The sequence below is a fragment of the Galleria mellonella genome, unplaced genomic scaffold (genome assembly GCF_026898425.1).
Source record: "Galleria mellonella isolate WM207_F2 unplaced genomic scaffold, CSIRO_AGI_GalMel_v1 utg56, whole genome shotgun sequence".
Classification (NCBI taxonomy): Eukaryota; Metazoa; Arthropoda; class Insecta; order Lepidoptera; family Pyralidae; genus Galleria; species Galleria mellonella.
Window position 1 is genome coordinate 4,676,089 of NW_026442117.1, and position 13,804 is coordinate 4,689,892.

The following is a 13,804-nucleotide window of genomic DNA, read 5'->3' on the forward strand; positions in this document are numbered from 1 at the left end:
AGAGCATAGATAGTAGAAGGAAAATAGAAAGTAAAAAAGGAAGGGGAAGACCGAGGAATAACTACATGGGACAGATAAAAGAAACACTAGGTGTCATGTCGTATAGGGAGGTCAAATATATGGCCTGAGATAGAGCTGGCTGGAAGAAGATGCATGAATTAATTGCACCGACAAGAGGAAACTCTTAAATGAAAAGAAAAAAAATATATTGATTATTTAAAAAGTACTTTGATAGTAGCACATGTAGTAGACATTTTAGGACCTACCTCATACTCTATTTCTGAAGTTTTCAAATACTTTTGCCATACTATTAAAGTTCAAATATCAGTGATAGCTAAAAATATTATTCCACGATTAAAGTTTCACTTCGCTATCAGAGCTCTTTTTCAATAGTCAATCGGAAATATTGAGAACTGTTTAATTGTTTTTGAATATTGACAGATAATTGACGTTGACATATTTTTGTAAGCTTCAGTATGAACTCTCTTACAATCCTCATCTGTATTTTTAGCGGTTATTACTCCATTTGTAGCTATTTTATTTTTAATATCTAATATTAAGCAGTGGCGTCATTATTGTTCACATCAATATTGCCATGTTTAAAATTTATTATTTTTTAGTATTATTGAGAATGTATTACTTATTATTGGTGAACATATTATTATAAACTGTTACTTAAGTAGAGTATCTGAGATTTTTAAATTTTTAATAAAATTAAATAAAAATAAATGATTGTTTCATTTTATTTATTCCACAATTCGCATACGTAAACTCTATAAAGTGTATTTTTTTCTATTAAATTTTAATGAATTAAGTATTAAAGTTAAGTAGTTACTAAAGGCAGAGTTTTTAATAATATCTCTCATAGGTCCTTATTTAAATTCAAATCGTTTTTGTTCATATAGACTTGTCTACAAGCGCTTTTAAATCTTATATATTAATTTTTATGAATAATATTACAATGCAATTGTAATATAATTCATAAAAATGAAAATTATATATATATATATATATACTTATAACTTACTCGCTTAATAATGAAGATAAAAACCGATTTTAATTGTGACAAAACCACTTATTTTAATCTAAAAATTGAAATACTGCACCGATTTTGTTAAAATTTCTATGGGAGCAATCTGTAAAGTCATATAATTGAGTGTATTGATCATGTAGAATTGTTATCTAATTAATAAATTAGTTCTTTAAAGACTCTTGTCTCTTGTATCAGAAGTGGGATATTTCTTACGTACACAATGAGAAATATTAAATATGCACGACTTTTCCGCTTCGTTTTAAGCCAGTCCGCCACTATCTAGGCATGTATTAGTGTTGACAGGGATATATATATATATATATTTTTTTTTTTTGATGAGTGAAAATGGTATGGTAACCCCGCCTGCGCTAACGGGATACGCTGGCGGAGCACCAGTGAAGGGTGATAGGTGAGGATGAAAACAGGCCAGTTAGCCCATCATGATGAATTCATCAGGAATTAACCATGATAGTTTCCAGGGGAAACCGCGTGGAGGTCGACCTGGTTGGGTATTTTGGTTGCAATGGGTTTCTCAGTCTCCATTACTAACACGCCCCCCCCCCCCCCCGGGATATATATTGAGTTTCATTAGCCGAATACTGATTTGGATTATTTCAAAAACAATGAATATATGATTATTCAATGATTGTATTAAAACATTGTTGAATAAAGTACTGTTAATACATCTCAATAGATTTCATATTTTGTTTTTCGGTTATTCCCCGACTCGCCAGCGTACGTAATTTTACATGTAGTTATCGATTAGGTCTAGAGATGTGCAAAAATAGCTATTTTAATATAGCTATGTGAAAAATAACAGTTTTTCGTAAAATTGGTAAGGTTTTCAAGTTGCAACGAGTAAGACTATTTGCTATTTCTGACGATTTATAAATCTTATAAGATATGTAAATGATGTACAATCAACAAATTAAATGAGTGGGTAATTAGTTGAAAGTATTGAGCAAAATTAAGCTGGAACTTCTAAAATTGTGTACCTCTCTCAATGTCTTTTATCATCTGTACCATGGGGAATATTTGGAAAAACTACATTCCCTTATTCCATCTTCCCCTCTCCGATATCGCAGCACGAGGGTGGACAAGCGGCTGCATCTCTACATGGTAAACGGCCCGCACTTGCAATAAATAGGTTTACAAACTCTTACGTGAACCGTACTTTAACACTGTGGAATAGACATCCTTGTGACATCTTTTCTTCATTCTATAGCCTCAGTACTTCAACTACATATATTTTATTCTTAAGCACTTAGTATGTCGGCACGGTGTGACTTACCGTTGAAATTAGAACATTACCTTTCCAGTTGATCGTATTCTTGGACCATATAGTCTCTGTGTTCATTCAGAATATCAACTATTACTACAGTGTAGTCACATGGCGTGCTATAATTAAAAAGAAATATACTATTAAAGGAACAAAATGTAAGTTCTTGTACATTAAATATTATGGGTATTACTAGGGAAAAAGGTATCATTGTGTTCTAGAAAGCAAAAGTTAAATTTTTATTTGACTTCAAAAAGTCTATTTACCAAAATGTCCGTTTTATTTTTTAAGTTTGCATGCCTCCAATTGAAATCAACAAGATCTACCTGTCCATAATTTATTTTAGAAAAAGTGCGATATATTTTACTTAAATATTTGGTGATCTGAACTTACTTTAATATTAGCCTAATAAATCACAAGGTTAAAGTTATGAACATAGTTTTAAAGTTAAAGAAATTATTATAAAGCTTATGTTGAAAATACAGTTATAACTGTTAAGAACAGAGTGACAAAATAACGATAATAAACGCTTTAACATTTATGTCGTTGGAGTGTACAAATCACTATTAGCAGTTATTAAAAGTCCCTTACATTTAATATATGATCGGAGTATATAAATAAGCAAGCTAGGAGCTACGTGCTTTTAAATTGAACTGAACCTGTGTACAACAAAGTGCAACAGAATTTCATTTGTGAAGAAGTGTAATAAATTACAATGGTAAGTTTCCCCCATAGCGCTTGAAGTGCCTATTTTATATAATTAAATACATTTATAAGGTAATTTAAAAATAATGCTTAAATATATTTGTACTACAAATAGTTTCGTACTACTGCCCCAAATTGAATTAAAAAAGTAAGAACGAATCGAGAAGCTTTTTTGAAGTTAGTTGAAATAGGGCTGACTAGACAAAAAGCAAGGGAGACGGTACGTCTTTATTTAAGTTCTAAACAACGAGATGCAGTTAAACAACCTTGAGCGTCTTTAAAATTTATTCCTTCGGGGTTTAAGTCAGGGGACTATGGAGACTATATGAGTTTCAAAACCTGTTGTTTTTTTTGATTTAAAAAGTCTTTGCATAGTCTTGACGTGTGTTTCAGATCATTATCCTGATGAAATATAAATCACGGAACAATTAAATGGATTCCACAAGGCACTGCTCCAATATCTTCTTGTAATTTCCTTTTTTTTTTAAGATTCCTCGTATTCGCACAAGATCTCCAACGGCGGAGCCACCAAAACAGCCCCAAACTATCACAGTCCTCCGTTGTATTTGACTGAAGTCCAGTACAAGCGTCATTCAACCTTTCGTTTGACCGGCGCCTTACGAAAACTCTTCGTTTGGTTCCAAAAATTTCAAATTTTCATTCGTCCTTCCAGAGGACCTTTTCCCAATCTGCTATTGTCCAATTCTTGCGTTCTCTCACCCAATTAAGTCTCTTCTTTTTTGTTAATAGGTTTAAGAAGTAATTTTAAGACCGCTATGCATCCCTTGAGCCTTGCATTACGGTCCATAACTGTCGATACACAGAATGCTTTATCACGATCCATATATATGTAACTGTGTTATTATTTCTAGTTTAGTTAATCGTCTATTTCGTTTGCTATTAATAACTATACTCAAATCTTCACTGGGAGTTGTGAGTTAAAAAAATGAAACTCAGAAACAAAAAGCGAAAAAATATTGGTATACTTTAAGTACTGAGCTATGGAAAGCGTGTTTTCTGGTCAAATGGTATCAGATAACTAACGTAAAAATATTTATTAGTAGTTATTTTATATTTTACTTGTATTTATTGCTCAGTTACTAAATCAAAACAAAATTGCTACTTCAAAGATTAATTTCGAAAAAATCCCGATAATATCATTATTATGGTGTTATAACCAGGAGTGGACAAATAACAACAAGCTTTTTCAGATTGTAATATACATAAGTATACAAACAATGAAATAAATGATCTCTTTAAAATTTATTGTTTGTAACTTAAACAAAATACAGGTAGCCAACTACTTTAGAACGCTTATGTATATTCATACGTATGCCTTTCTTATTTCAGTCCAAAAAAGAAGGCAAGGGCTTAACACCATACCAAGGCAATAGTCGATGCTTTGGCGAATACCGTTGTACAAAGTGCAACAGAATGTGGATGAGCGCCAACTCCTGGGCCGACTACGGACAGCAATGCACAACTTGCAAAATTAACGTATATCCTCACAAACAAGTTAGTATTTAACTGTTTGGTTTTTTTTTTTTTTTTTTTATACAATATTTTTTTTTATATAACTTAGAATAGCAAACAAGCAGCCAGCTCACCTGATGTAAAGTGGTAACCGGCGTCTATACACATGAATAGTGCTGTGGACATAACGAGAGTATTGTTGGCAATCGAAACACCACGTGCCGATGGCAGAACAAGAAAAAACGGCACCTGGCAACCCTGTTGTCGTATCCCTACGTTGGATCGATAATGGCGAGATGTTTAAATTACAGAAACAATGATTCATAGTGTTCCCATTACGTATTTGTCACCATTCGTCTGTTTATAATAATTACGCCCCGTATAAAACTAATGCTCCTTTGTTTTTAAGTTTTGTTTGGGGGCATTGTTTGATTGAACCGTGAGATGAACACTTTGGCTTATCGTAGTAATTGTGGTATTTTTTTTTTTCATTTAAGAGTTTCCCCTTGTCGGTGCAACTAATTCGTGCATCTTCCTCCAGCCAGCTTTATCCCGGGCCATATCCTTTATCTCCCTATACGACATGACGCCTAGTGTTTCCTTTATCTGCCCCATGTAGTTAATCCTCGGTCTTCCTCTTCCTCTTTTGCCCTCTATCTTACCTTCTATTATGCTCTTAAAAAAATCGTCATGTCGTATAAGGTGGCCCAGCATTTTGCCTCTTCTATTCTTTATTATTTTAATCAATGTTCTCTTCTCGTTTACTTTTTTATTTATTAATTGTGGTATATAAAATTATAATTGAGTTAATGACTTAATCATCTAATTCAGTGTTTTAATTATGTAGAATTGTTATGTAGCTAATAAATTAGTTCATTAAAGACTTGTATCTAATAGTATACTGTGTCACCAATGATACCCTTCATGCATTATCATTCTTCATGACTAAGGTGTTTTTTTTTAAAGGGATGAAAATTGAATGGTAACCCCGCCTGCGCTATCGGTATACGCTGGCGGGCACCAGTGAGAGATGATAGATGAGAATGAAAAGGCAGGTCAGTTAGCCCATCGTATATATAATTATTTTTAAATATCTTTTATGTACATATATACAATTTTATTTTTTATTCTTTATTGTACACAAAACATATTGTTAATCACAATTCATTATAAACATAATGTACAAAGGCGAGATTATCTCTAATAAGAGATTTTTTCCAACAAAACCTTTTATTGTAAATTGTGTTATTTAAAAAAATAAAAATAGGCAGTCATACGATCTGCATATATTGTATAAACACATAAGATATGTATACACAAAGAATAATACAAACTAAACATTATAAATTACATAAAATACATAAACCCTGTAAACATACACATATACTTACACATACATACAGACACATATATACACATACATATATATAAACATATATAAAAAAAAAATCATTAATTTTATATAAAATTAATGTTTAATATAAAAGTGATTCATGAAAAGATCTAAAATTGAGTTTGTTTGTCAAAAGTCGCGAAATTTCGCATGCATGTGCGTAATTACCATACGGAAGATAAATCCTACCTTTCTTTATCAGTCGATTAAATACGTTTATCTTTTTAAACAAACCACTACGATATCATTAATCGTACCAAGTTACGATAAGAGGTGAAATAAATCGTTAAATTAATTTATACAAGTATAATTTTAGATAACCTGTCGTAAAAGTAGAATATAGTAATAATAATAAGGGAAGAAGAGGAAATATCTCGACTTGGCTCACGAGGTCACCGAAATGTGTAAGGGTTACATCCACCGAAATCATCCCAATAGTTCTATGGGTGAACGACCTTATCCCAACCAGTTTGGACAACACCTCAACCGTATGGGTTTTCGAGACGACTCCGAAAGCGGTGTTCTTACATAATGTCTACATAGTACGCCGGTTTCTCTTCTTAGAGTCCTGAACTCTAACCGAGCAGCAGCAGCGTCTCCCTTAAAACATCACCAATGCCTAACTGCGGTTGCCAAACCACCTGTCAAGCTTGGCAATTAGGAGCAAAACCTCCCAATAGGGAAGGAAAGGGATTGTTAGCAATAGAGTTTAACAACCCCATTGCTAGCAATACGCCCTACTAAGTCGAACTCCACGTGGTTCCTCCTGGAAACCATCGTGAACAATTGTTGTTGAATTCATCACGATGGGCTAACTGATCCGCTTCATCCTGATCTATCATCCTTCACTGGTACCCCGCCGGTGTATACCGATAGCGCGGGTGGGGTTACCATTCCATTATCACCCATTAAAAAAATCCTCCCAATAGGGGGAAAAGGATTGTTAATAATGGGAAGATTAGTCCCCACTGCTGTCACTATACCCTATCAGGACGACCTCCACACGGTTTCCCCATAGATGGAAACCATCGTGGTTAATTTTTTTTTATGAAATCATCACGATGATCGATACGTCAATTTAAGTATATGTCGATAGATGTCGATGTTATTTTTCTTATTGTATTTTGTATTTCTTATGCCATATTATTGATATGTGGCAGTGTATGGGGGAGGCCTATGTCCAGCAGTAGACGTATAATGGCTGAAATGATGATGATAATTTTGTATCTCTGAGACTGAGAATCCCATTGCTAGCAATATACCCAACCAGGTCGAATTCTTCGCGGTTCCCCCTAGAAACTATCATGGTAAATTCCTGATGAATTCATCATAATGGGCTAACTGGCCTGTTTTCATTTTCATCTATCACCCTTCACTGGTGCTCCGCCAGCGTATACCGTTAGCGCAGGCGGGGTTACCATACCATTTTCACCCATAAAAAAAATTTTATCTGTTGGTATAGTGTTCGTATCATATATATGCACGATGATTTAATTTATTAATTTTAATTTAAAAACTAAACTACTAAAACGATTTTTATATAATTTCTATGGAGCCAACCAGTAAGTTAATCCTCTCAGATAAAACAAATCCTGATGGAATGTGGTAACCATCGCCTATAGACATGAACAGTGCCATTGACATAACAGAGTATACTGTTTCGCCCATGATACCCCCATGCGTTGCCATTCCTGAGGACTCAGGTATTATTCCTCTGTACCCAGTAAATTCACGCCATATCCCACAGCCATGCAAACAACTGCTTCACGGTAGAAACACGAATATAGATAAATATTGTTGTCTCTGAAGATATTTATTCCTTTATTCCCGTATGACGCTGTGCAAATTTATATTTTTAAATGTTTTGTATAATTCTAATTTCAGAGTCCACTGGAAAAACCTGATGGATTGGATAAAAGTGATCCAGAAAAAAACCACATCCAATCGCTGTGTGAAAAATGTCGTACACTCGGTCGCAATTGTCGGACTTCATATTACTAATTTCGAGAATTTGCAATGTGGGTAATGTATTTGGGTCACTGCGACACACTTGGTGAAAGCATGTCTTCTTCTCAAAACTTCATCTTTTGTTTTATATTTGAAAAAATGTAAATAATCAGATTGTATAAACTTATTTATTAATTTACGTGTGTCATAAATGGCTCAAATAAAGTGTCTATCTATCTATGTGTTTACCAATCATAGAGATTATATAAATAAATATCGCTACTTCATGTAAATGTTTACCCGAGTAATCTCTAAAAACTGAGGGTGGGGAATATATAGCAATAACTATATATTGTAGTTACAATATCTATACATATATTGGTAGATACATATATAATAACTATCGGTTATCAAATATATAATATCGAAAAGAAAAGAAAAGAAAAATCCGCTCGTAAGAAATATAGGTATCCGACTGGTATAGGCGATATCGCAATAGGTGTCATGAATGTCCAGAAGAAGTCAATATATAAATATTGGATATTATCCATATTTTGGTCTATAAAGGTACCAAATATCTAACAAGGCGAAATTTCCAATTGGATTTTTTTTACACGACTGCCCAAAAAAAAAGTTAATTTTCTCAGAGTTCATATATGTACTTAGACTTTCTTTATTCCACAATAACTTTTAAATACTACGACAGATTTCAACGTATGGAATATTGTTAAAATCCTTACATCATCAAGTAACATGGGCTCTTAGATTACTATATAGATAGAGCATCGAGTCTCAAAAACGGGTCTACTTTTTGACAACTAATTATCAAATTAGCTGCTAGTTTTTTTTATCAGTGTTCTATATACTTACGCACATAATGTATCTTGACGTATTTATATTTAATTACTTAATAAATAAAATCAGTTTTTACGCTTTAAAAAGGTGCAGAATTTATAAGAAAATAAATTTAAAAGCTGTAAAGGAATCACTCATAACGATTTATCATGCAAATTTGTATGAAAAAGTTGACCCGCTTTTCTCGAAGCATTTGTATGAAGACACTCTATCTATATAATTCAAGCATAGGCTTTCTTTTTTTGAATAGTTCTTTTTCACAGGCAGTTATGTCTTTTAATTAGCGGAGCAAAAATGTACTTGTGTACACGTAAACTGACGGTCCACCTAATAGAAAATAGTAACCGTCATCCATAGACAAAGCCTTGGTGATCAAATTTTCACACTTACTTTGCTGTCACTTATCACTTCTATCTGTTTTCTATTACTGTAAACGATAGCAAATATTAACATTGACACTAACGCAAATCGGAATATTTCTTATTTAGTATACAAATAATACATGTGCATGGAACTAGTTTATATCAGCAAGCTAAAATAAACACTAGTTATCTGTGGAATGAAAAAAAAAGGTTTTGTTTTTACTGATCTAGATGATAATTTACGGAATTCCATACCACTGCTTAGTCCATTATATTTTATTTTGTTTAATTCCGCTACTATTAACCTCTCAACTGTGAAAATGCACTTCTGTGTCGCGTCCGCTTAGTGGACATATAGATAATAATGTCATATATACTGTTTTGTTTAAACTAGCTTGGCGATAAGCTTTAATTATTGTAAACAAACCACCTCTTGTCCCTAACGCAAAGAATGTACGTAAAATAATGAAACAGCAGACCCACTTAAGTGTCAATTAAAGAGGGACTTTTTGGTCCATGTTTATAAACAAGTGCTTTATAAAAAAAAATGTATTGGAACATAAGCCATTTTATTTTATCAAGTATATAATATTGTACAAAAAATATATAATTTTACACCCAGCAAGGTCTTAGGTTTTTAATAATTGAAAAATAAATTGTAATTTATAGGTGACCCCATTTTTTTTTTCATAGAACAGTTGCAATGCAATTAAAGTCGAGTGTAGTGTAAGAAATTACATAAGGAATCTAGCTGGAATATAAATCTAATCTGAATTTTGTATAATTCCAATTAGATTTCGGAAAAATCAAGTTTTTTAAACCTATACGCTAAAAAACACCTAGTCTGTGTAAAGTCCGCTCACGGGACGTCACATATGTGGATTTTCCACTATTTTGCATGACACAGTTGAAAGGTTAATATGCATTCGACTACCAACATTAGAAGATTGACTACCATTATTATTAGTAGAAATTCTACCATTTTCCATCACCGTCATCATATCAGCCGTTAAATGTCCACTGCTGAACATAGGCCTTCCTCCATTAAGGAGGTTTTGCCTGAAATTTCCCTGCAATGAATTTACAGGGTACAGAGTTATAACACTTTAGTCCTCAGGAATGACAACAAATAAGGAGGGCGGGTGTCATGGGTAAAACAGTATATTCTGTTATGTCCATGGTACTACTCATGTCTATAGGCGACGATTACCACTTTTCCATCAGGTGGGCCGTCAACTTGTTTGCCATTCTAAGTCGCATAAAATAAAATAAAAAAAAGTTGCTATGCTTCGCAGGCGAGTTGGCAACAATCATTTAAGATTTTGGTGATGTTTTAAGAGGGATCCTTTAATCGCTTCTTACTACACCCACGGGAATGGAATGGGTGGCCCATTCCATGCTTGGGCTACACGGCAACCTTCCGTATTACTCATCAATCTCTGACCGTTATTCAGTCCACGCACATATTGCGACATGTGTTTCATATCTAAACGAGATCAAAAATGGATCGCTGCTTGGAGCCCAGTGTTCAGCGCCTATACTGCGAATTGGTAGTCTGATCTTCTAGTACTATTTTGAGTACTTTGTTATTGTAATCAATCTTCTGTTGTAAAATGTAGGCAATCGCACGCATAATAATGGTAGCGTAATTAAACCAAATATTTTTATTTATTTTTTTATATAACCAATAAAAACTACTTAAAACTGTATTAGGTAGTGATAGAACCTATCAGAAGGACCAGTTGACAAGCACATTTATTTTGTTCTTTACATCTTGCATTATTCGAAGTCAATATAAAATCAAATGATGGAAAATACACAAGAAAAACAATAAATAATCTTTCATAAAATAACTTATATAAATATTTTTTACACGAACAGTTTTCAGACTACAGTCTTTATTCTTATGGTTAGACCGTAAAAGCTAATAAAACACATGAATTATTATATATTACAAATAAATATGTGTTAATCAAATAATAATGCCTGTTCAAATGCAGAGAGGGATATAGTTAACAAATCGCAATTCGATTGTTATCACAGTATTGTTTATTAGAAAAAGAAATAAGCCTGCCTTATATAAAAACTGCTGGATAGAGGGGCAGTCATAATAATTTCAAATTTGGAACAGTACCTACTTACAGACAAAACCCAAAATGGCCACCACATTTAAATTGACATTCTTCCTTTTGCTCGTGTGTTTGGTAGCAATGTGCGTTGCCGAGAATCAAAAACCACAAGGTGTACAGAACAAGCCGCTCAACATAAACCACAATCTGGAGAAACGATCCTTGGACCACGAAGACGGCGAAGGAAACGAATACATACAGCCCGGTTATGAGAGTGCCTTTGGAGGGAACCGGATAAGAGTATTGCCAGGATTTCTCCATTAATTTTTTTAAATGGCGATGAACTATAATTGATGTTACTGTCAAACGATATTTGCTGTATGAAAAGGATTTATTTTTATTCTGTGTTATACATTAAAGGACGCATTATATACTATGATGAGCTATTTTATTCTTAAAAGATTTTGATTCATTTTTAAAACGTGTTTTTAGGCGGTACCTGTCACTGTTAAATCTAGACTTCCCCTTGGGGGGTTTTATCAATAGTTGCCACATTTGGCAGGTAGGCATGTAACCACAGTTAAGCTTTGGTGATGTTTTAAGAGGAACGCTGTTGTCCATCCCTCGACTATTAGATTCTCTTAGCTATCTCTTACGACACCCACGGTAAAGGAAGGGATGGCCTATTCTGTGGGGGGACCACACGGCTACGTTTTATGTTCATTTTTGTAAATTAAATCATGGTAGCTAAAATTGCCTAAAAAAATAGGTCTATATGAAATTAGCTTTTTTTTTATACAACTTATAATGGCAAACAAGCTAACAGCCAACCTGATGGCAAGTGTCGCCTATAGACTTGAGCAGTACCATGGACATAACAGAGTATACTGTTTCGCCCATGATACCCCCCATGCGTTGCCATTCCTGAGGACTCAGGTGTTATTCCTCTGTGCCCTGTAAATTCACGCCATATCCCATCCTTCAAACCGAAACACAGCCATGCAAACTGCAACTGCTTCACGATAGAAAGACGAATGGGACAGAGCTACCCAAGCAATCGACTTTTGTACAAAGTCTCCCTCTGGTAAACATTATGTGATTAATTTAGTTTAAGAAACGCCTAGTAGTAAATTACAGCGAGAATTCCCTAACCAGCGTTTTATTAATATACGTTTACATCAAGGGGCATATGTACTCAGCCCAAGCAGAAAAGAAAATGGCGACATTGGGATCTATTATGACCTTAGATTATACCTTGGGATTATATCCTGATGAATTTGACTTCTACAAACTATTCAAATAGCTAATGCGTTTTTATATATCTATCCCTCTCTAACGCATTAGCAGGGGGAAATGAGATTGTTAGTAATGGGATGTAACTGACCCATTGCCAGCAATACACCCTATCAGGTCGACCTCCACGTGGCTCCCCCTGGAAACCATCGCGGTTAATTCTAGTGGAATTCGTCACGATGGACTAACTGACCTGCTTTCATTGTCACCTATCATCTCTCTGCCGGGGCACGTCAGCGTATACCGATAGCGCAGGCGGGATCACCATTCCATTGTCATCCATAAAAAAAACGCATTGACAATGTCATAAATACAACGAGCAACACATTATGTAAATTATGCATTCCATCTATTCTATTCCGAAATTTCCATCTATTCTATTCCGAAATTTTTGGTTTACACTAAATTAATTAAATTATAAAAAATTAGATTATACTTATAAAAAAAAAAGAATTGTTGAAATCGGTCCACACTTGACGGATAAATTGATGGGCATACATAAAAAATATATACAGTGGAATATATAACCTCCTTCTTTTTTAAGTCGGTTAATTTTATAAATCGTGACAAATAACTAGAAAAAAAACCTTAGATAATGAACCATAAAATGTTATCTTGGTTTACGTTACGTTACGAGATGAGAAAGTCCAAGAAGGTCGAAGCAGTTAGTTGTACACGGACACACAGAAGTAATACCCTTTGTCAACCACGGGTAGTTTTAGAGAGGCTCTCGGAATCGGACTCAGTGAACTTCTTTATCAGTGTGGGCTTACGTCCGGCTTCTCCAGATCATCAGAATGAGAGAAAAGGAAACTGCTGCCAATGCTAAAAGTGATACGCAGAAGCGGGGATGCAAACAGCCGCCCACTACAAGGGAAGTTATTGAGTGGACAAAGGCAAAAGCCAGCTACTTGAAGCTTCGGCAAGAGGATATGGTCATACGAATGGAGCAGGAAGTGAACGAGATTCCAGCTAAAGCGCGGCGTAAAAGCCGTTTTCCAACGCCAAGCACGAAGCCGAAAGAGAGCCGAAAACGAAAAAGCCCAGACTCTTCGCGAAAGGGCTATTGAGAATTTGGAGGTGATTACAAAAAGCATTGAAGACATCCAAAGGACTAAAGGGTACCCTGTCCCGGGCGCTCAAGGACGCAGCCACTGCAATTAGGGGCACAGTAGATGCTCTGTGTGAAAGAACGACCACGGGAGAAGTTAAAACAATCTCGCTGGACATAGCCAATGCCTTGGAACACAATCATGGAGGCGTTGGATTTCCACCAGGTGCCATACTATCTCCAGCGCCTAATCAGGGACTACCTTTCAGAAAGGGAAATTATCTACCCTGGTCAAAGTGGGTGGGAACGCAAGAATATGATGCACTCTAGGACATTGGCTATGA